Genomic DNA, 21,295 nt, shown 5'->3' on the forward strand with positions numbered 1-21,295 from the left:
CACATAAAAAGGCCTAGTTGTTTCTGTATAGAAAACATTTAATTAAGATCATTTCCAATTTTGTAGCCCCCCATGTGCTGATAAAAAAGGCAAGCAATAAGGTAGAAAAAACAGCACCCGCTGGCTGTAAACAGGGTAGAACAAATGTCCTGCAGCTCCGAAACAAGGAAACATGGGCCCCCCTGCTGGTTAGTAATGGGGAGGAAGTTATCTCCCACAGACTAGAAATTGCTACAAGGATACCAGGAAGAGGAGAGGGAAACGGATTGCAGAATCATAGCCATGGGGAAAAAATGGAATTAAACTACACTCTACAATTGTGTATTGTTTTGGAATTGGGGGTGGAGGAAGAAGAGTTTTCACAGAGCACAAGACCAAATGTGTGGAATATTACAAAAGTTACAAAACTGAAAAAAAAAGTTTTACTTTTAAAGGGCAAAATAATCTTAATTCTCGGAAACACTAACATTTCAACATCTTCTAGAATACTTGATGTTAAAAAGTAGCTTAAATGTTAGCTCAGGAAGAGAAAAAAGTGGGAGAAGATATTTTATTGTGAAGCATAGATTGATGGGAATCACTCTTCTATGAAAAAAATTACTTACTTACTTTTTTTGGTTAATCCTTTAAAAAATTACCATTTATGTCTATGATATCATTGAGATTCACCAATATAAAGTTCTCCACACACAAGTGAACATGAAAAGCTTATTTATTTTTAAACCACTGTTTCATGTTTTATAAACACAGGGCCTTATCCTGTAGACCCTTAGCCCAGAGAGCAATCTCATTAGCTTGAGCTGAAATTGCTTACATGAGTATGTGTTACTTGCGGGAGTTAGAGTTCATTAGAACAATTCCCTGCACCACAGATTTTAGAAATGAGAGGAAAAGAAATCTGGGTAACAAAATCAAAGTAAGTAGGTTTTGTTAGAGATAACAGAGAATATACAGGAGGTGCAAAACTTCCAAAACTCTTAATCCTTGTACACATGACACATTCACAGAATTGCTAATAATCATAATAGTGCTGTCTCAATCAAGGACACAATCAGGTAAGTTTTCTGCAGGCAGAGCTGCCAGAAACAGCAATATGAGTTTTTAACGCGGGCCCAGTTCAGGTCTGGGTCAATCAATTACACATCCTCTCATTGATATCTATTTTAAACTATTTTAAAAATAAGGCTTTAACAGAGTAAGAGTACATCAAAATCATTCCTTAACTGCACTCTTATATGTGTGACTAAGACTTCTTGCAACATTTTATATGATATTTAGTTTAGGAACGTGGACAAACATTAACTCTCAATGCCAAGAATTTTTACAGTAAAATTAAAGCGTAATATTAGAAACTCAGGTAAGTAGAAATGCAGTGCAGATAATCAACTAGCACATTTATATATATTAGGGGTCATATCATTCCCACAGTTCAATTATGCAACAAAGGAGTTGTGCTTCCATTATGGCCATGATACCATCCTCAATATGGATTCCAGCAGCTGAGTTTTCCTGTTTCATAAATATTTAGAAAGCACAAAATCAGTTTTGGCTTTAAACCTCAACAAAAGAAACTACAGGGCTTATAATGATCCCTTTTCAAAGTTGGATCAACTTTTAAATGTGCAATTTACTTTTTCTCCAGAAACACCAGGATCTTTATTCCATGAATAAAAATGTCAATTGTTTCCTTAAAAAACAAAATAAACAACTTTAACTTCCACACTGTAAAACATTTAAGATAAACATTGTAAGCACAAAAGGACAGTTAATGCTAAATTAATCTAAGTCTCCCTATGAATCAGAGTTTGTAAAGACCAGCTATATAAAAAACCTAGCATATATCTTGAAAAAAAAACCATTAAAACAAAAATATTTTAGCCACATATTATCTTACCCACTTTTTAGACAAAAGTGTGGAAAAGCCATCATGTAGAAGAGAGAGTAAGATCATGGTTTGTTCACTTTACAAATATTGTCAGACTCTTGATTATACACCAGAATTGACTGATTCAGGTCCACTTTCACTTTAGAAGAAATACATAACTCATCTTCCTACCAACATATCAAAAATAATACAATTGAACTTGAAATTACAGTACCTGGAGCTTGAAGCTGTTCTCAGATTTATTTAACAAAGCATTCTTTCCACAAGTATTAATTATTATCCATAAATTGTGTTAATAGTTTTGAACTCAAAGTATATATCCCCTATTTTAACGTTTTATATATATCCTCATTTTATGTTCATCTGTTATGGTTTAGAGATTTTTAAATTCATTGATGGTTAGAAGTCTCAAGTTAAAATCTATAAATCCTGATCTTGGAAACATTTAAGGCTGAGCCTAATTTTAGAACTGAGGATAGCCCCACTGAAATAAAATGATGTTACTGAAGGTTAGCTCGTGCATATGTATTTGCAGGATTGGTGCCTAAAATGGCATATTTTTAAAGTACCAAAAAGAATATGAATCAAGACTTCACTTTTTGACTCTCTCTCTCTCTATGTGTTTGTGAGCACATGTGTAGCATAATAAACAGATTTAAACTTTTTGGGAGGGAAATTTCATAATAAAAGTTAATGGCAATACCCAGCCAGGATAATGTTTTTTGAACAGTTTGTACACATTTGACAACAAAGGAGACAGTAAACAAGCCCAGCCAAATAGTATAATGGGATTAACCCAAGATTAGCTCAATTGATCCTCTCCATAAGTACAGTGAAACCATACTCATTTAAGAGCATTGGAGAGGATAATGAATAAGTAAAAGTTGCCTGATTTCAGCATCAGCATAGGGCTGACAATGGCTATGTTGATCAGACAAATTAATTTGGGATAAAGATCTAAAATTTCTGACACTTACGAAAAACTACCTTGAAACCTACCTATGTTTTAATTGCACTGTTTTGTTTATATAGCAATAAAGATATTGTAGGGTTGGGGTTTAGATATCCTGGAGACAGGTATTTTAGCATATACCTAAACCCTGGAAGAGTGAAAATAAATCTTTTAAGCGAGCTCTAGGTTACATTTCAGGCTAAGGTCTGAGACTGACACCAAGACAAAGAAAGAAAATGATAAAACCAATATTGCCTGGTAAGTCTGTTGCTTATCATGAACATGGTAGTCGGTCTTCAAAGTGAAGCAGAGTTAAATATTCATATTTTTTTCCTGACAAAATCCTTGATTTTCAAAAAATATGTTCTAAAATGGATTTTTTTTAAGTTAGAGGATTTTTTGGACATCTTTGAGGTGAAAAACACCCACTTTTTAAATTTAATTTAATTTAATTTTTTTTTTTTTGCATTTTAAACTGCATAGTTTGGTGACTGTTCACATGGTAGTGGTTCTGGATTCCTGATTGGCCAAGGTCACTCCTTATGATTAACCATGATAGTAGAAGCTGGGAGCAGCTCTACGTAAAGCTCCCTTCTGCAGTGCAAAGAACTGGGAGTGGGGTGGTGGGGAGCGGGTCTGATGATTTGCCACCATTGTCACCACAGCCCAAAACCATGCACAATACAGGAGACCCCAAAAGGGAAGAAGTAGAGATGGAATACTAGACAGAGGAGACACTGATAGTAATTACAATACCAGCAAGCTGTAATTCAACAGTGAAGAGAATGGGTTGATTGAAGGATGAAAAATAATGTAGAAACAAAAGTAGGCCTCTGATCCAGATCACCAAGATTCTAGTAAAGTTAGAAAACAACTCCTGCCCCCTCCCCGCCTCTCAAGATACTCTCAAGCACAGGACCCCATTCACATAAGGGATTTAAACTACTCTATACAAATACCTGCCAGATAACGCCTGTAAACTAGTATGCATCAAAAGAGGCCATAACCTCTCCTCCTCCAGATCGCTCCTTGAAAATCTGTACAACAATGCCTATAAGAAATTGGTCAGATAATGAGGGCTGGATTGACAGATGAAGATAGCTGACACTTTATTAGTATTTCTTGTCTTAAATATCCAACAAATTGCATATACTTCCCACAACCTTGCTGTGTCACTTGCTCCCTCAGATTGCACGTTTATCAGGACAGGGATTGAGTCTCTGTATACGTTTGTACAGAACCTACAAAGTAGGCTCCAGTCTTGACTCTGGGTGCACCTGCAATATTCATATTTAATAAATAATAATAATGAGAAGGAGAAGTAGTTCTGGGCGTAGGGTCTGCAACAGGAACAGTGACAGCATTAGGCTTTCTATAATCAGCATCAATCCTTATAGTCCCATCCTTTTGGGAGATCATAACAAGTGGAGAAGCCCGGAGACTATTAGACACTGTAATTACTGCCATTTCCAGCATGCTTGCTATCTCCTTACAAACTTGCTCCTGCATTTTGCCAGTAGTCCGGTGTGCTCTGCTGGGTGCAGGCTGTGGTTTTACGGGCCATTCCATGGGTCAGTTCCACCTGCTGGAAAATACCTGCTGGTAATTTTGCAGCACAATCATAATCTCTGTCTTTTTAGTCCAGATTAACCCTTTATAGAGGTCAGTGCTCTCTAGGGGGTTTCACTATGGCATTCCGTCATCAAATCAATAAGAAGGGCTGTCTTAGAGTCCTCCTCTGCACAGCAGATCATGTTTACAATGGCTTCACGCCTGTGATACACTTTTAACCTGTTTATATGCACAGTTTGAGGTGCAACCCTGCCGTACAACCTTTATACACTGTAACATTGTAAACCCTTTCTACCACCTCAAAAGGCCCCTCCCATGAGTTCTACAGGGAGTAACACCAGTACCAAATCCCCCACATGAAGTGACCAACAACAGGTACTGCGAGCTGTATTTCTGAGCTGCTTGGCTTTTTGTGAGGTTTTCCTGCACCAGTCCCACCATAGACTTCAAATCCTCCCTAATTTTTTGCACATATTCAGCCACCAGTTCCCTTTCTGCTTCAGTGTCACCCTCCCAGGAGTCTCCAGTGATATGCAGGGGACCTCTGACCTTTCTCCCATACAGGTTAAATGCAGCTAATCTCACAGACTCTTGGGGCACCTCCAGGTAAGGAAACAACCAAATAGGGTAACATGGCATCTAAGCCACATGCCCTCTTGTTCACACAATTTTCAGCATAGATTTTAGGGTCCCAATGAACCTCTCAACTAAATTGTTTGTCTCTGAGTGGTATGGGGCAGATTTCAGTTGCTCTAGCCCAACATCCTCCACAACTCACCAAATAGCTGGGACTTGAAATTTGACCGCCAATCTGTTAAATTCGCTTTGGGAAAATCCTGCTGCTGAATATAGAGACCGGTGCCTTAACAATTGTTTCAGCGTCTACATTTGACTGAGCAACTGCTTCTGGATATCTGGTGGCAAAATCCAATAACAAAGCTTTTTCCTCTCTGGGTTGGCCTGACTAAGCACCCTATGATATCCACTGCAACCCTAAAAAATGCTTCTTTGATCACTGATAAAGGATGCAACGGAGACTTGCAGAGATCCACAGGATTTTTTCCATTTGTGACATAATTCACAAGTCTTGCAGTATTCCTTTACCTCATTTTGAATATTGGGCCAATAGAAATTTTTCTTTTGTCTTTCATATATCCTGTCCATTCCCAAGTGACCAGCAAAAGGATAATTGTGGGCTAATAACATTAACTCCACATGATGCTTTGTGGGCACAATTAACTGTTTATAGGGCTCCTCGAGACTTCTATATTTCCCATCTGGGGCTTCCCTGTAAATTCTTCCCTCTTCTGCAAAGACCCTCACCCTGTTCTCTTTCTCTGGGGCATTCCTGAGGATGACCTCCTGCCTGCTCTCTAGGGAGGTGTCTGCACTCTGCTCTGGAACAAACTCCATTTGGCTTTTGCTTGCACTGAGAGCTGTCTCAAGTAAGGGAAGCAACTCCTCACTCCCCTCCCCTGGAGACACAGCGGGTGGCTCACTAGACTACTGGAGCTGGAACACCGAAAGCGTGAAGACTGAGAGAAGAAAAGGAAGCACGAGCTTAAAAAGTTGGAAATGCAAAGACAGAACTCTCATGAGCCTCGTTACCCCCAGGAAGCATCACAGTGGCGTAGTCAGCAGGAGCTATACCCTATTGTCTCGGTAGCCCAGGGTCAGACTCCCAGCACTTATCTACCAGCTAACATAGATTCTGAGCAATTCAAATGTGAGAAAGTCAGAAACTGGTAAAGAAAAAGGTTACAGTTTGTTATTTCGGGTAGGGGAAATAGAACAAAGGTTCCTTAGCACACCAGATCACAGTGAGAAAAAATCTGTACAGACTGTGGCTCGAATACTACAGGGAAAACAATGGAATGGAATGAAATATCTACTCATGGAATATGATAAGCATCAGATTAATCCACTGAAAGTGCCTGTGGCCGAGAGTGGTACAGGTTTAGGAGCCCAGCCTGGCACAATTCCCAGCAAGACTGGCCGTGGTTCGCCATCCCAGGCCAATGGGGGCTGCAGGAAGCGGCGCAGGCCAAGGGATGTGCTGGCCGCTGTTTCCTGCTGAAGCGGCAAACCCCAGCCAGTGGGAGCTGCGATCGGCCTAACCTGCAGACGTGGCAGGTAAACAAACTGGCCCGGCCCACCAGGGGGCCAAAGGTTGCCGATCTCTGCCCTAGGGTGATCAGATAGCAAGTGTGAAAAATCAGGACAGGGGGTGGGGGGTAATAGGCACCTATATAAGATAGAGTCCTGGATAATGGGACTGTCCCTATAAAATCTGGACATCTGGTCACCCAAAGTGCTTCTCCTCTTCCCCCCCACATTGAGGTGATCAGTCACCTTGCTCCAGGTGGTATCATGCAACTCTCCCACTCTCAGACCAGGACTTGGGCTGCAGTCCCCAGAAGCTAACCATGATTACTTCAGCAGGTCTGACTTAGGCTCAGAAGACCTTGCAGTTCTCTTCCCTCTGGGAGCAATAACAGTGGTAATACTGACTGCACAGCGCTCTCAAAGCAGAGTGTTATTAGAACAAAAAGCATTTAAGAGAGAACATATTTTAAAACAATAAAACCAGTCTACATGCTCTTTCCCAAAGGCTTGCCAGTCCCTGGAAGCTGTCCAAGTCCCAATTTCTTTAGACTTTCCCTGCATAGCCTCACCCTCTATCAGCTTGTCTCCCTGGAGAGCTGCTAACAATTGACTTTCCCCCCCACACACACACACACTACTTTTCCCCAGAAGTACTTTTTAACTGTTTACTGCCCTTTTGATGTGTAGGTCCAAGCCTGGCAAAACACCTGTGTCACTGTGGACTGAATTCTGGATGTTATTATCAAAGCCATTGTATTGCCTTCCAGCTTAGTCCCCCTGAATTCAAGCATTATAAGTGTGCAATAACCATTTCAATACCGCCAACATAAGCTATTTCTAATATCCCACTATGGGTTATACAGTAATTTTACCTCACTAAGTCACATTCAGAGTTCACAAATTACATAGCACTTCCACAACATTCAAAGTCAGATTCTGCTGAAGTACCTAGAAGCATGTCCCAAACATTGATGGATTATCCTGACAAAATTCCAGATAAATAGGCAGGCTTCACATATTTTTTGTTTTAAAATGCTTTTAAATGTTCTAAAATATATAAAATTATACCTTTCATTGCTACTTTTTGCATCCCACCAGACTTCCCTACTTTTGTTTGGCTAGTGAGGAACCTAAAAAGACTTAAGTATAGGAAAAATATTTATTTTAAATGGCTTTCGCTCTATTAATACACTATTTTTATTCTAATATTTGAAACAAGTATATATAGACCACATTCTTGCTGGGACAACTAGAACACTTCCTGCTTCTTGGCATTGTGCTAGTTGTGGAACAAACATATCAGAAGAGAAGCTCTGCCCTGAGGAGTTTACATGTTTTTGGACTGACTACGTGATTTGTAAGCCAGTGGCCCAACGCACTAGTCTGCACACCAGAGAATTCTCAGGAAACCGAGAATTTCATTCCCTTTTCTTCAGGACTCCAGTTTTATGTCACCCAAATAAACAGTTTTACATAAGATCCACACGCAAACCATGCCTTCTTCCTCTGCCTTGAAGTCTCCTGTAGGAGCCTATTTACTCCCTGTAAGCCTCACTCACTGAGCTCTCTACTTCCACCTTCTGAGGCTTTCCTCCCACAGACTAGCTTCCATCCGTCCTAACCTGACTCTTGCAAAGTTGCACTCCCAGGCTGTCTGCCTGGAAAATAAGGAGACTCTTTCTATTCCTTTGTCATCTCTAGCCTCCTCCCTGAACTTGGGCTGCTCTCTACATGCCAGTAGCCCTGGCTCTGAGTCACACTCTTCTATCATGTGACCCTGGGACATATTCCATTCACCTGGAAAGATGAGCTGAGCCTGGCACAGTGTGCAGCTGAGTCCCATCCCCTGGAAAGGGCCAGTTCACCTTGTGACAGGCTCCAAATGCAAAACTCGGCAATCAGAGACTTCATAAGTAAGTACAAAGCTCCCTAGAGTGCTCTAAATAAAGGTAACAATTTTACTCAGGAAATATTTCAAACGTGTATTATTTGAAGCCATTTTATAATATTTCAAGGTTGTTGGTTTGGGGGTTGTGTTTGTTGTTTGAGTTTTTTAATTACCAATATGCTAAAATGACCCCTTTCCATTTAGTACTGCAAGTATACATGGTACCAGATATGAATGAATCATTCATACTGAATAATTTATCAAACAAGTTTCACTTCTTTTCTTCACCAAGGCCTTGATCCTACAACAGGGGCAGACCTTTGGACTTGGGCACAGCTCCACAAAAGGGCCCACAAGTGTGGAACAGTTTGCAAGATCAAGGCCTTAGCGATCCCCGCTCTGCACCATCTCATTCAGTGCCCCCACCCTCACCATAGGGCATGGATGAATAGTTGCCAGAACTACATCATTTGAATTTTGAAGGAAAAGGCTACATAGAACAACCCTGACTTTCTGAAGGCTTTAGGGACATCACAACTTTCTGAAAGAAACGCATTTTGTGAAATCAGATAAGTCAATCCAGCAGCATTTCAGACTTAGGGAACCCAGAACGCACCCTCTCCAGAGCCTTTAGTAATTTGGCCAGTGCCTCTCCACTGCTCTCTATACTAGGGAAACCTGGAGAACAGGGGAGAGCAGGGTTTGCTCCTAGATACATTAATGAGTTTTGGTTAACCGAAGTTCAATCATCTGGAGTTGTATCATATTTATTCCAACAGATAAAATTTGGTATCACTCAGCACTTAAAAATGCTTCAACCAATAGTTACTGCTTCTCAGAAAAAAATCTGATTCTTTGTCCATAAGAGCATAATCTGAAAATTATCACTTACAACCTTAAAGGGAAGTAAGCTTTCAAGACTGAAAGACGGTTGAGTTGTGGGGAATTTTGTTGTTGGGTTTTTACTTGTTTTGTTGGGATTTTTTGGTTTTGCAGTTTGAATGTTTGTGAGATTATAGGTTTTCTTGGTGTTGCTTGTCATGGGGCTTGTGGTATAACTGGATCTCTTTCTATGCAGTTTTAACCCATACTATAAAATGGGCTAAGCCATAGTATTATAAACTCAGAAAAATTTCTTTGTGAAAAATATGGTTTCTTGGGTCAAGTAAATATATTTAGGGACCACTATCAGAAAACAGGAGCTATTGCTGTGACTCAAACAATGCCACAGGCAAATATAAGATCTCTGTAGTCTAGCTACCTATATTTTTCTCGCTCTTTTCTGATACGGTGGTGTAGCTGGCAAACCACTCCATGATTTGGGCCAAGATTTGGACAAATCCTGTGCGGTAACTCTGGGGAAGGCAAGCTGTTTTCCTCTTTCAGCCAAGCCAAAGAACTGCAGGATGAGTATGTGTCTAGCACCACAAATAAAGAATCCCCCTTTGCTTGCTGCACCTGAATTCTGCCTCTTGCGCTTTGAGGGGGATATTTCAGATGCCATCATTACAATTGGAAAAATATGTGGTTAATTAAAGATTAATTGCACAGGCAACCTTAATGCTAGCATTTCCTAACTTTTGACTTTGCAACAGTAATAATATTGCTTTAACATAGTTTTTTGTGTGTAATATCCTAGGTTGTTTTGGTTTTGTTTTTTTAAAAAGCAAACTGAAAAAAAAAAAGGAAATGCCTTTATGTAGGGGATATTGACATCCATGTGGGTCATCAGCAGGGTTGGAACTTTTAGAGCCAACTTCACTTGAGCTAATATAGTAATGGATAGCAATAGTAGGTTGTCGTCCTCTATGTGGACCAGCACTAAAGGGGGAAAAGATGCACACTTTTCCAGTGGATTTCACAGATATTTGCAGACAGTGGATGAATGGTGAGACTCAGGCATCTTGAATTGCACTCCAGACTCTGAATGGGAGTGTTCTCTAGAGGGCAGAGACTCTTCTTCCCATTCCCCTGATCCTTGACCCCTTTTGACCCATCCCCTGAACCTGTCCAAGCCCTTTTCTTCCCCACCCCAGCTCTTAGTCCCAGTATGTTTCTCCTCACCTTTCCAATCCCAGTCTCACTATTCAATATTTTCATTAATATCTTGGATAATGGGTGATGAGTATGCTTACAAAATTTGCAGATGACACCAAGCCAGGAGGGCTGGCAAGCACTTTGGAAGACAAGACTAGAATTCAAAACAACGTTGACATATTGGAGAATTGATCTCAGATCACCAAAACAATATTAAATAAAGAGAAGTGAAAGACTAAATTTAAGAAGGAAAAACCAAATGCACAAATTGAATACGAGTCAACAATTTGATGAAGTTGCTAAACAGGCTAAGATCTTTCTGGGGTATGTTGTATGTTAGACATGGGATGTAATTGTCCTGCTCTACAGGATAGCAACATAAAAAAAAAAAGGATAAAAGGTTTAGAGAACCTGACCTATGAGGAAAGGTTAAAAAAACTGGGCATGTTTAATCTTGAGACAGAGGAAAGTGGAGGACCTGATAACAACTGTCAAATGTGTTAAGGACTGATATAAAGAGAACGATGATCAACTGTTCTCCAGGTCCACTGAAGGTAGGGGAAGAAGTAAGAGGCTTAATCTGCAGCAAGAAAGATTAGGTTAGATACTAGGAAAAACTGTCTAACTATAAGGGTAGTTAAGCTCTGGAATAGGCTTCGAAGGGAGGTTGTGGATCTCCATCACTGGAGGATTTCAAGAGCAGATTGGACAAACACCAGCGAGGGATAGTCTAGATTTACTTGATCCTGCCTCAATGCAGGGGGCTGGACTTGATGACCTCTTGAGAAAACCTTCAACATGAGAAGCGACTACAAAACCCAGAGTAATTGTACTCTAACAAACTGTGTCAATCCAACGTGTCTACTTCTTGTTAATATCTCTTCACTGAGTTCTAGTGAAGTGTCTCAAAGTTTGAGAAAGTTGCCGTTTCTGTTCCAAGCTACACAAAAACATTAGTGGAAGCACAAAATTGCTGTTTTGTTTTTCACATATTAATCTAGGATATTTTTATTAAGAGATATTATCTACATACCCTACAGTATATTTCAGTATTGCATGTTACAAATGGATAAATATAATAACCAATAAAAAAGTAACACATTTGATATTACCCAGTGATAAATAAAGATTGTATATCAATCTTAAAATGTTTAGTCAACCAAATTATACATAATTAAGTATCAATTTTTAAAAAGTTAATGAGACTTTATACCATTTCATTGACAATTCTCATTGTTAAATGCATTTCTTTCTGATATTTGCTAATATACCTACTCTAGATACCCCTAATAAAACTCAGCAAAAGGCCCTTTCATTCATGTGCACAAGGAGAAATGAGGAGGTGTCTTCTTCCTGCAGAGAAAATAGATGTAACCAGCCTGTGTTGTTTTGTATAGACCTCAGACATTTAATGGTCATCTAAGTGGTTTCTGGACTTAAAAACATAACGTCTTGCTTGAAATATTATTTCTAGGAATCCCTTAGAAAAAATGTTTTAAATAAATGTAAGCAATATCCATACAAAGCAGGACCAATTGAAATAATCCTTTAGCAAAATGGACGATTGTCCTCCTAGCACAGATTTCAGAGCCAAATACTGTTTATTTGAGATTAAGTTGGCAAAAATTTGTTACTGCTATTTCTTACATTGCTGTTATTCACTTTCAGTGTCTCAGACAGGCTTGCCTTATTTCTGACATTCCTTGTATAGCCTAAAAATCAGTGGATAAAAGAATAGATGGTAGCCCATGCATTACATCTGGAGCATCAGGTCAGCAATATAATTTTCTTTATTTAAGAAGTTCCTTGATCAATGTGTGTGTGTCTGGAATGGTAACTTTTAAAGGAAAGAGACAACTTCTCTCTCACTATGGGCTACACCAGAGGTAGACAACCTATGGCATGTGTGCCAAAGGTGGCACACAAGCTGATTTTCAGTGGCATTCACACTGCCCGGGTCCTGGCCACCGGTCTGGGGAGATCTGCATTTTAATTTAATTTTAAATGAAGCTGCTTAAACATTTTAAAAACCTTATTAACTTTACATACAACAATAGTTTAGTTATATATTACAGGCTTATAGAAAGAGACCTTCTAAAAATGTTACAATGTATTACTGGCATGTGAAACCCTAAATGAGAGTGAATAAATGAAGATTCGGCACACCACTTCTGAAAGGTTGCCGACCCATGGGCTGTAGATTCTGCTATCCCAGCTCACAATGAATACTACCTTACAACACAGTCTCACTGTAGTTAATGGGTCTCTCCTTGTGGACTAAGGGACTATTCAGCATGAATAAGGGAATCTGATCCTATATTATTGTGATTGCCAGAATTTAAAACAAACTAGCTGACATCTTCTTATATAGTATGTAGAAACTAAAGCAGCAGCAAGGACCACAAGCAGCTTTGCCAGAGAATAAGATATGAACGGTAGGAGAAAAAACAGTAAACATAACAGAAGTAAGGTAGTTACACATATAAATACTATATGAAATTGAAGGTTTTTGAAGTTTGCCCTTTAGCATAAACCATATATTTGGCAATATCAATGCCATGTATAATATGTGCTAAAATAGTACCGAGACATGCTGAAAGCAGTTGGAAAATAATTGTATTTGAATTTTAAATCATTTAAATTTGAATTCTGAATATACAAGGGACCAGTCTTGAGAGCTGAAGGTGCTCAACACCTTTGAGGATTAGGTCCCAAATGGTAAGCAGTAGGTCAGTTTGTTTAGTATGTTTACATACAAAACTACTAAGTGCAGATATACAGTACTGGACTAACCCTGCATAAGGACTTTAATAAAAATATTTTAAAAAGGCCAAGTAAAAGACTAGAATTCCCTTACCTCCATCCAAGTCATCAACTTCATACTAATTAAGCAATACCAATACAGTAACTCCTCACTTTACGTCCTCCAGCTTAATGTTGTTTCAAAGTTACATCGCTGCTCCATAGGGAGCACACTCGTTTAAACTTGTGCAATGCTCCCTTATAACGTCCTTTGGCTGACTTTACAAGAAAGCATTGCACAAGTTCCTCTTCTCCGCCTCCTCCACCTCCCTTCCTCCCTCCCTCCTTCCCAGCGCTTCCCCCGCTGCCAAACAGGTATTTGGCAGCGCTTAGGACTTTCTGGGAAGGGGGGGGAGGAAGAGGGGAAGCTGTTCCCTCCCTGCCCCCTACAGGCAGGGCCACCCAGAATGCAGGGGCTTTAGGAGCTGCAGGGCCCTAGGCTAAGGGGGGCCCCAGGGGCCTGGCCTGAAGCTCTAAAGCCCCTTTCGGAAGGCAGCCCTGCGAGCACGGGCTGGAAAACTCAGAAAGAGCAGGGGCAACCACACAGTGAGCAGTCGGAGAGAAGCGGCACTTTCCCCTTCAAAGCCGGCCAGAGAGAAGCGGCACTTTGAAGGGGAAAGCGCCGCTTCTCTCCGCCCACTGGCTGCGTGGCTGCCCCTGCTCCTCCTGAGTCCTCCGGCCCGTGCTTGCAGGAGGGCTTGCCTCCCTAGCCCAGGGCCCTGCAACCCCTAAAGACCCCTGAATTCTGGGTGGCCCTGCCTGCTGGGGGAGGGCAGCTCCCAGAATCACGGCCATGGGGGCTGTGCCGCACTGCACAGAGCCACCTGCACACCCCCTGCACCAAACAGGAGCTGCCCCAGGTAAGTGCTCTGCACGTCCTGCCTGCCCCAGCCCTGAGCGCCTTCCTGCACCCCCACCCTGAGCGCCCTCCTGCACCCTAACTCCTTCCCAGGCCTTGTGCCCCCAGCCCTGAGCCCCAGGGGTAAGCCAGGGCACCTCCCCACCACAGTACAGTACTGTACAGTATATAATGCCTTTTGTCTGCCCTAAAAAAATTTCCTTGGAACCTAACCCTCTGCATTTACATTAAATCTTATGGCAAAATTGGATTTGTTTAACATCGTTTCACTTAAAGTTGCATTTTTCAGGAACATAACTAAACATTCAGTGAGAAGTTACTGTACAATACTACTACTTACCATTAGGGTAGTAAGCTTAGTATTTAAATGGGGACTTGTTTTGCCAGCTACAGAATGTAAAATCCCTGAAGACCTAGAAAACAAAAGCAATAAAAAGGGGTTAGAACAGCACATGCTTTTCTAAGTGTCTGTCAATTTTATATGATTTGTGTTTTGAAATCTATTTTAAGACTTCAGTTAAAGAGCACTTTAAAAGATGTAGTGATTAAAACCTTCGGATTTCTCAAGAATATTGTGCCTGTAAAGGTTAAGGTACTCACAGGCACAAAACATTAAGTCCTTTATTTATTCATGTTCCAAGTTTGGCATTCTTCACTACCCTCAAGATCTAATGCTCTCAACCCTGATCGTGATGTTTGAAAATAAGAAATAGTTCATTGTTTATGCTAGATCACTCTTGAGCCCCTCTTTTAGAACAAAGGCTAAAAACAGAAAACAATTCTTACTTGTATTGATTTTTGATGCATATTTAACAGATAATTCTAGGGACATTGGGCTAGGGCTTTATTAGAACAATAGAACATATACTATACCAGTTTGTTACTTTATTAACACTAATTTCTAGATCACTTTTCATAAGAGTCTATCAAGTTTGGATAAAATATAAAATAAAATGTCCATACCCAAACTATCATTTGTACTAAATAGAACAGTAATTTTATTCAGCACTAAATCTCACAGAATGCAGAAAAATCAGAAACCAAAATAAGAGAGGTGACATGACCATTTTTTTCCTTAAGGTAGTTTTGAAAACAAAGTGCTTTAATTTGTTTTGGTCCACACTCAGCAGAAAGCTGGCAGTGAGAACTTGCAAAAGGTTAAAGAGGAAGAAAAAATCAAAAGTGAGAACAAATATTTATTTTTTTGATGGAAAATTTTATTCAGAACTTGAATCTCTGCTTGACTTGTGAAGTGGAAACATTTTTCTAAGCAATCCACAAAAGATTTAAACAAGCACTTTGGATGGAGAGGTGCGTTTATGTTGCTGGAAACAGAAAAGATCATTAAAACTAATTGAAATGTATAACACATTGAATAATTTTGTCTCTTCTTTTGAGTCTGCATTTCACTTATATGCTGTTAATCATTTGCTTTTTTCTCCTTGTTAGTCAGATATGTGTAACAGATGAATACAATCTAAGAACCTGAGAACATAATATTAGACTAAAGAGAACAAGCTGTACCATCTCTAAAAGATGTTGTACCACCTCTTGCCCACTGTTATCTAATTGCAAGCATAAGAAAGGCACATATACATGGCCTAAGACAAGTCCACAACATGATCTTCACTTCCTGTACATTCCCTGGTGGAGTGCTACTGCATATAAAACGAAAACTATGAACTGGAGATATCAATAGAGATCTTTTGTTGTAAATCTTTTGCAAGTATTAGAACTAACAGATAATTAAAGTGGCTTATATAAGGAAAAGACAGTTCATAAACATAGTAAACAAGTAATTAAAGTAGTTAATTTGCATAACAAAAAAGCAAGTCCATAAAGTTGTTTCCAATTCAAAACCATTCTTGAGAAATCCTGTCTTCTCCTTTAAAGGAAACAAGGAGGGAGCAGAGGTCATCAGCACAGCACAGATAGTACAGGACATGCATCAACTGCTCTTAAAGAGAAGCAACCTCAAACTCCTGGGAAGGATAGGAGAGGTACTTTTGCCTCTAGTAGGGTGTAGATCTATTCCTGCTTTCCAGCAAGCCTAAATGCAAACATCACCATAAATAAGGGAGTAATGTTCCAACAAAAGCAAGCCATATCAAAGTTCTGAAAATAAATCCGTCCATTTCTCACCTCTCTCTCATATTTTTACAGTTTAAAATGTACATGTGTATTGAGAAAAGATTAAAAATCCACTCACTAACTTATACTTAAAAGTAACAGTGGTCAGTCAATTAATATATGATCAATCAGTATAAAACTTTTCACCAGCATGATAGGTAAGTATGCCCATCAAAAATGTTTGTTGTTGCTTTTGTTTGTTTGACTTCCACTACTTAACCACATAATTTCACATTGGTTTCAATATCACAAATGGTTAGTTTTCCTGGCAATGTTGCCATTACTGGCTTTTTACTGTCTTTGGACACAGCCTCCTGGCACCATTAATTAAATGAATATGACTTTTCTTCTAAACATATGGGGGGAGGGATAGCTCAGTGGTTTGAGCATTGGCCTACTAAAGCCAGGCTTCAATCCTTGAGGGGGCCATTTGGGGATTGGTCCTGCTTGGAGCAGGGGGCTGGACTAGATGATCTCCTGAGGTCCCTTCCAACCCTAATAATCTATGACTCTATGGTACAGGAACAGTTTCAGGAGAGTGGTGGTGATAGTAGTGTAAGGTGTCAGGTATAAGAAACAGATGGAGATGTTTTGCTTGTTCAGATATTTGATCAGAGAATATTTAACGAGAGGCATAAACATCCACACAGGACAGAAAAAATACAAGTTTTTGGGCTGAACTGGATCTTCCCAGGAATGTAGCACGCATTTTACATTTCAAATCTGGCCAGCATGGGGGGGAATAAAAAAACAGGCTTGTTTCACACACACAGTTTTCATCTTCTTTCTGTTTTCAAAACATTAACACAACAAGGTACAAATTCTTCACATTCACCCTTAGTTCGCATGAAAATGGCTTCCAAAAGAACAGCTGCATTAGGTTTCCACAGCTGCTCCACTGCCAACAGCTAAACCAGCAATGGATTCTGTACAATACATTTAAGAAGCCAAGGGGAAAAAATGGAGAAAGAAAAAATGACACACTTGTGCCTGAGTGGAAAGTTTCATTTCAGTCTTGGGCATCTGTGTTTTGCAAGTGCCAACTTGTTTTGCAAAAGTGGTCTGTGCCTCCAGTCAGCCTACCCTTCTCTATCTGCTCAGCATACAAAGTGAAACTATAATGACTTCTTCTGTGGAATCTGAAGTGGCAAATAAATTCAAAGAGTTAAGAGGTTTTTTTTTAAATGTACAGGATGTAGTATAAAGAGAAACCTAAGGCAGTGTACATGGATGGAACAAGAATAAAAATGTTTGTGTATGGCAAAAGTATTTATACAGATAATATGTAAGCACAGAATGTCACGATATATTGTTATATAATAAACATATACACTATTTTAAAAATCCCCACTCAGATTCCTAAGAGGCATATTTACTACATTTACCTGTTCCAGAGTAGAAATTAAGTAATTACAAACAGCTCAACTGGATCTTTTTAGAATATCTGTTGAGCTGTTTTTAATTACTTTTCCCATGTCATATTCAGGTAATACTGACCAAGATAAAGGCAATTCCAGGAGTAAAGTTCTATGTGTATCCAAAGACAAGGTAGGGAATAAACAGATACTTTCTAAGCTCCCCCAGGCCTGAATACAAAATAGTACTAAAAATGTGGGCAAGCACAAATCTTAAACCTTAATTTCTACTGATAGCAGAAAGGGAGGGAAGGCAACACTCCAAGCCGATCCTAAGAGGAAAAAAAAGTCAATGTCGTATTTCCATATAGACAACCTCAAGGCCAAGAGCCAGAACATCTCCTGTTCAGGTTCACTTCTACTTCCAGTGTGACCAAGTAAGGATGAATAGAAACCTGTTTCCCAAATAATGAAAAACAAGTTCCTAATCAGACAAGGCAGCTGCCAAATTGATCTAACCGATCTACCCCAATGAAAAAGTTTAGTTTCTATAACCTTGTACCCCTGCACAAGATCCCTGCAGGTCATGGTGCAAGTCATTTGCAGACACTATGGGGAAGCTTAGAAAGTATCTGTTTATTCCCTACCTTGTCTTTGGATACACATAGAACTTTACTCCTGGAATTGCCTTTATCTTGGCCAGTATTATCTGAATATGACATGGGAAAAGGGGGGAAAAAAACCCACTATTTGCAGTATGTTAATTTAAGGTTGTAAAAAAGAAAAAGGGGGAAAATTGAGTGAAATTGAAAAGTGACAATTTTAGAACCGGTGAATGGAAAAAAAAATTTCATACAACACATAATTAGTCTGTGGAACTCATTGCCACAAGGTATCACCCAGGCCAAGAACTTTGCAGGATTCAGGAAGAATATTTTATATGACTATCAATAATATTTAGAATTAAAAGAATTAAGAATTTAAAAGATTTGGAAGTGATATAAATTCTCATGCTCCGGAGTTAAGCCAGCCTCTAGCTACTGGAGCTCCTTGTGGCCAGTTTATTCCATAACTCTCTACTACAGGATTTCTTGAACCTTCCTCTGAAGCATAATAATAAACCAGTGTGAAAGAGAATATTAGACTAGACTGATCACTGCTTTTCTTCAGCAAGATAAATCCTATGTTTCTAATCCATTCATTTCATAAGAGTATGCATCAAAATCATATATGAACGTATATGAAGCTCATGCTGTTTCACATATCTTTTTTATAACAACATGAGTCAATGGCAGCTTGACTTGGGACACTTGTATTGTGTTCTACTGCATTATCCTAGGTAATTAAAGAAGTTTGAGTACAGAACGAATACTTCCTTCCAAAAAATAAATAAATAGAAATGGGCAGGGATGGGGAAAGCAAGTATAGGGTTGCTTGAAATCAGACACAATCCATTCAATTCATCTTGGAAGTACAGTATTGAAAATTAGACATCAGATTAATGTGTTACATTCTAACTAAGATGAACGGAATCTAACAATATCTCTAAATATTGTTAAGAGTTTAAGATTTCAATGAGTTTTCAGCATAATGCAGCTGTTCAGAGGTTCAAACAAACAGACCTTTATTGCACCTTACTCAAAGCTCACTCTGCCTGCATCACACCCTGGATCCCACCAGCTGCATTTCTTGGGGTGAGCTGCTACCAGGTCTCTGAAAGGCAGAATCCACTACATAGGCCCCATGGACAAAGACACAAAAGTCAAACGTGGAATCTTTAGCACAACTAATAGGGGCTTGTGGCTTTTGCTAGTGAAATTCCTAAATTCAAAACTCAACAACGTTTGTGTTTGCAGTGGTAACAAATATGTTCCAGAAATAAATCCGTTTCTGCTATGCACTCTCACAGCTGGAACCTCACAGGGGTCATCTACAGATAGGCACATGATCTCACAGACAGACACACAGACTATTACTGAACATACAAATGGCCCAATAACCCCTCAAAGGACTTCTGACTGACCAGCAGACTGCTGAGCTGCACAGCAAGTGGGGACTCATTCTGTGCCTGCCTTCTCTATACATTTTTCCCCCTAAATCCTCATGCTGTGTCCAATTATTCTTTGGCAAGCTTCAGGACCACAGAACTTGGGCCTCAGTTCCTTTGGGAGACGCAGGCATGCCACAGTCATTACAGTCAGTTATGTTTCTCCTTTGTTCAGACATGAATCCTCTCTGCAAACTGTTTTGGGCCATGTTGCTCCAATCTGTGCCCCGAAGAAATAATTTAGCCTACATCAGATCCTTCAGTTCTGGTTCCTGAACAACAACTTCTGCAGGTTCCATGGAGAGATTTAAGCCCCTCACTCCAGGCCTCTACATTCTTGGGAATGTTTTTCCACAGTGCCAGCAAAGGGGAGGGGCAGGGTACATGAATGGCACGTGCAGTTAAACTTCCTCTGCAAGACAGTTGCTCGCAGAGATTGAGGACTCAAGAGGAGGTTGTGCTTGACACAAACACTAAAGCACCAGGAGGCAGGTCTGAGAGAGAACCACAAGCTCCCACTCTGGCTCCTAAAATGGAATGGATGACAGGAACAGAGAAACTCCAGGACACCATGGAGGAAATTGCAGTGGGGATGTATTCAGGAGAGAAAACATCCAGCAAAACCATAGGGCCTCTGGCTCCAAGCTCAGGCTAGCATAGCAGTGAGTCCTCACAGTCTCAGTGCCAGAATCAGCAGCTTTTCATCTGCATTTCTGATACATTTTCTCTCTTCCAGACAGCAAATATGAAAAATCAGGACAGGGGGAGGAGGGTAATAGGAGTCTATATAAGAAACAGAACCAAAAATCAGGACTGTCCCTAGAAAATCGGGACATCTGGTCACCCTACTTCCATATGGCCAGGGGGGCAATTCTCCTCTGAAGATTTCAAAGTTTTAGGGTTCACCTTTGAAGCAAAATCTGTTCTGAAATGACTATCTCCTTGGGGTACTCCATTTCCTCAGCCTTGTTGAAACCATTATAGCACTCAGAGGGTGCATAAGGCCACAGCAGCAGCCTCAGGAGAAGTTTTTGTTTGTTTTGAACCAATAGGACGTTGTGTCACTCTTAAAATAATAATTTGGTGCCATTCTTGGAGATAGCTCAAGATTGTTTTGAGCAATGTAGATTATACCATAGTAATAAATCACAGTGGTAGAATGTTAAAGTTGCACAATTAACTATTCAGAAGTCAAGAAATGAAGCTTGAATAGCCACTCTTAACTCTGCTCCCTTATAGTGTGATCCTGTAAGTTGTTCCGTGCTACACAGATCCAAGTACCTGGTCAGAATTCCACTGAAGTCTATGCAGCTTGCAGGGTAGGGGTCAGAGCTGACATGAAGTATGATGCAGTCTTTCATTACATGAAAACATGCTGTTTCTCCAGCAGTAAAATAAAAATGTATTTTTCTTTTAGAGTCCTTGCCTCAGTCCTGGTGTACTTTAAGAAGTCTGAAAGAGCCTTTTCCTCAGCCCCAGGTGTCCCTACTAATAGACAGCAATATCTCTGACCAGATTTCCACTATGCAGTTAACTTAGCTTCACAATCATGCTTAGCAAATTCTGTGTTAGCTGTGCAGTTAACATGCGCGTCATTCAAATCTACTGCGCACACTCAGTAGCTTAAAACTCAGTAAAATGAAAACCAGTCTCCTCTTTGTA

At 39.9% G+C, this 21,295-nt stretch overlaps 1 long non-coding RNA gene across 11 annotated transcripts in view; it reads right to left on the minus strand.

The window, feature by feature from the left end:
- The window catches only part of LOC115659560, a 489,657-nt gene that overhangs the window by 276,094 nt on the left and 192,268 nt on the right, over positions 1-21,295 (minus strand). For all 11 annotated transcript variants that reach the window (XR_004002593.1, XR_004002587.1, XR_004002592.1 and 8 more), the window contains one exon: positions 14,442-14,514. This is a non-coding gene — a long non-coding RNA (uncharacterized LOC115659560). The remainder of the gene's footprint in view (positions 1-14,441; positions 14,515-21,295) is intronic.

The sequence above is a fragment of the Gopherus evgoodei genome, chromosome 1 (genome assembly GCF_007399415.2).
Source record: "Gopherus evgoodei ecotype Sinaloan lineage chromosome 1, rGopEvg1_v1.p, whole genome shotgun sequence".
Classification (NCBI taxonomy): domain Eukaryota; kingdom Metazoa; phylum Chordata; order Testudines; family Testudinidae; genus Gopherus; species Gopherus evgoodei.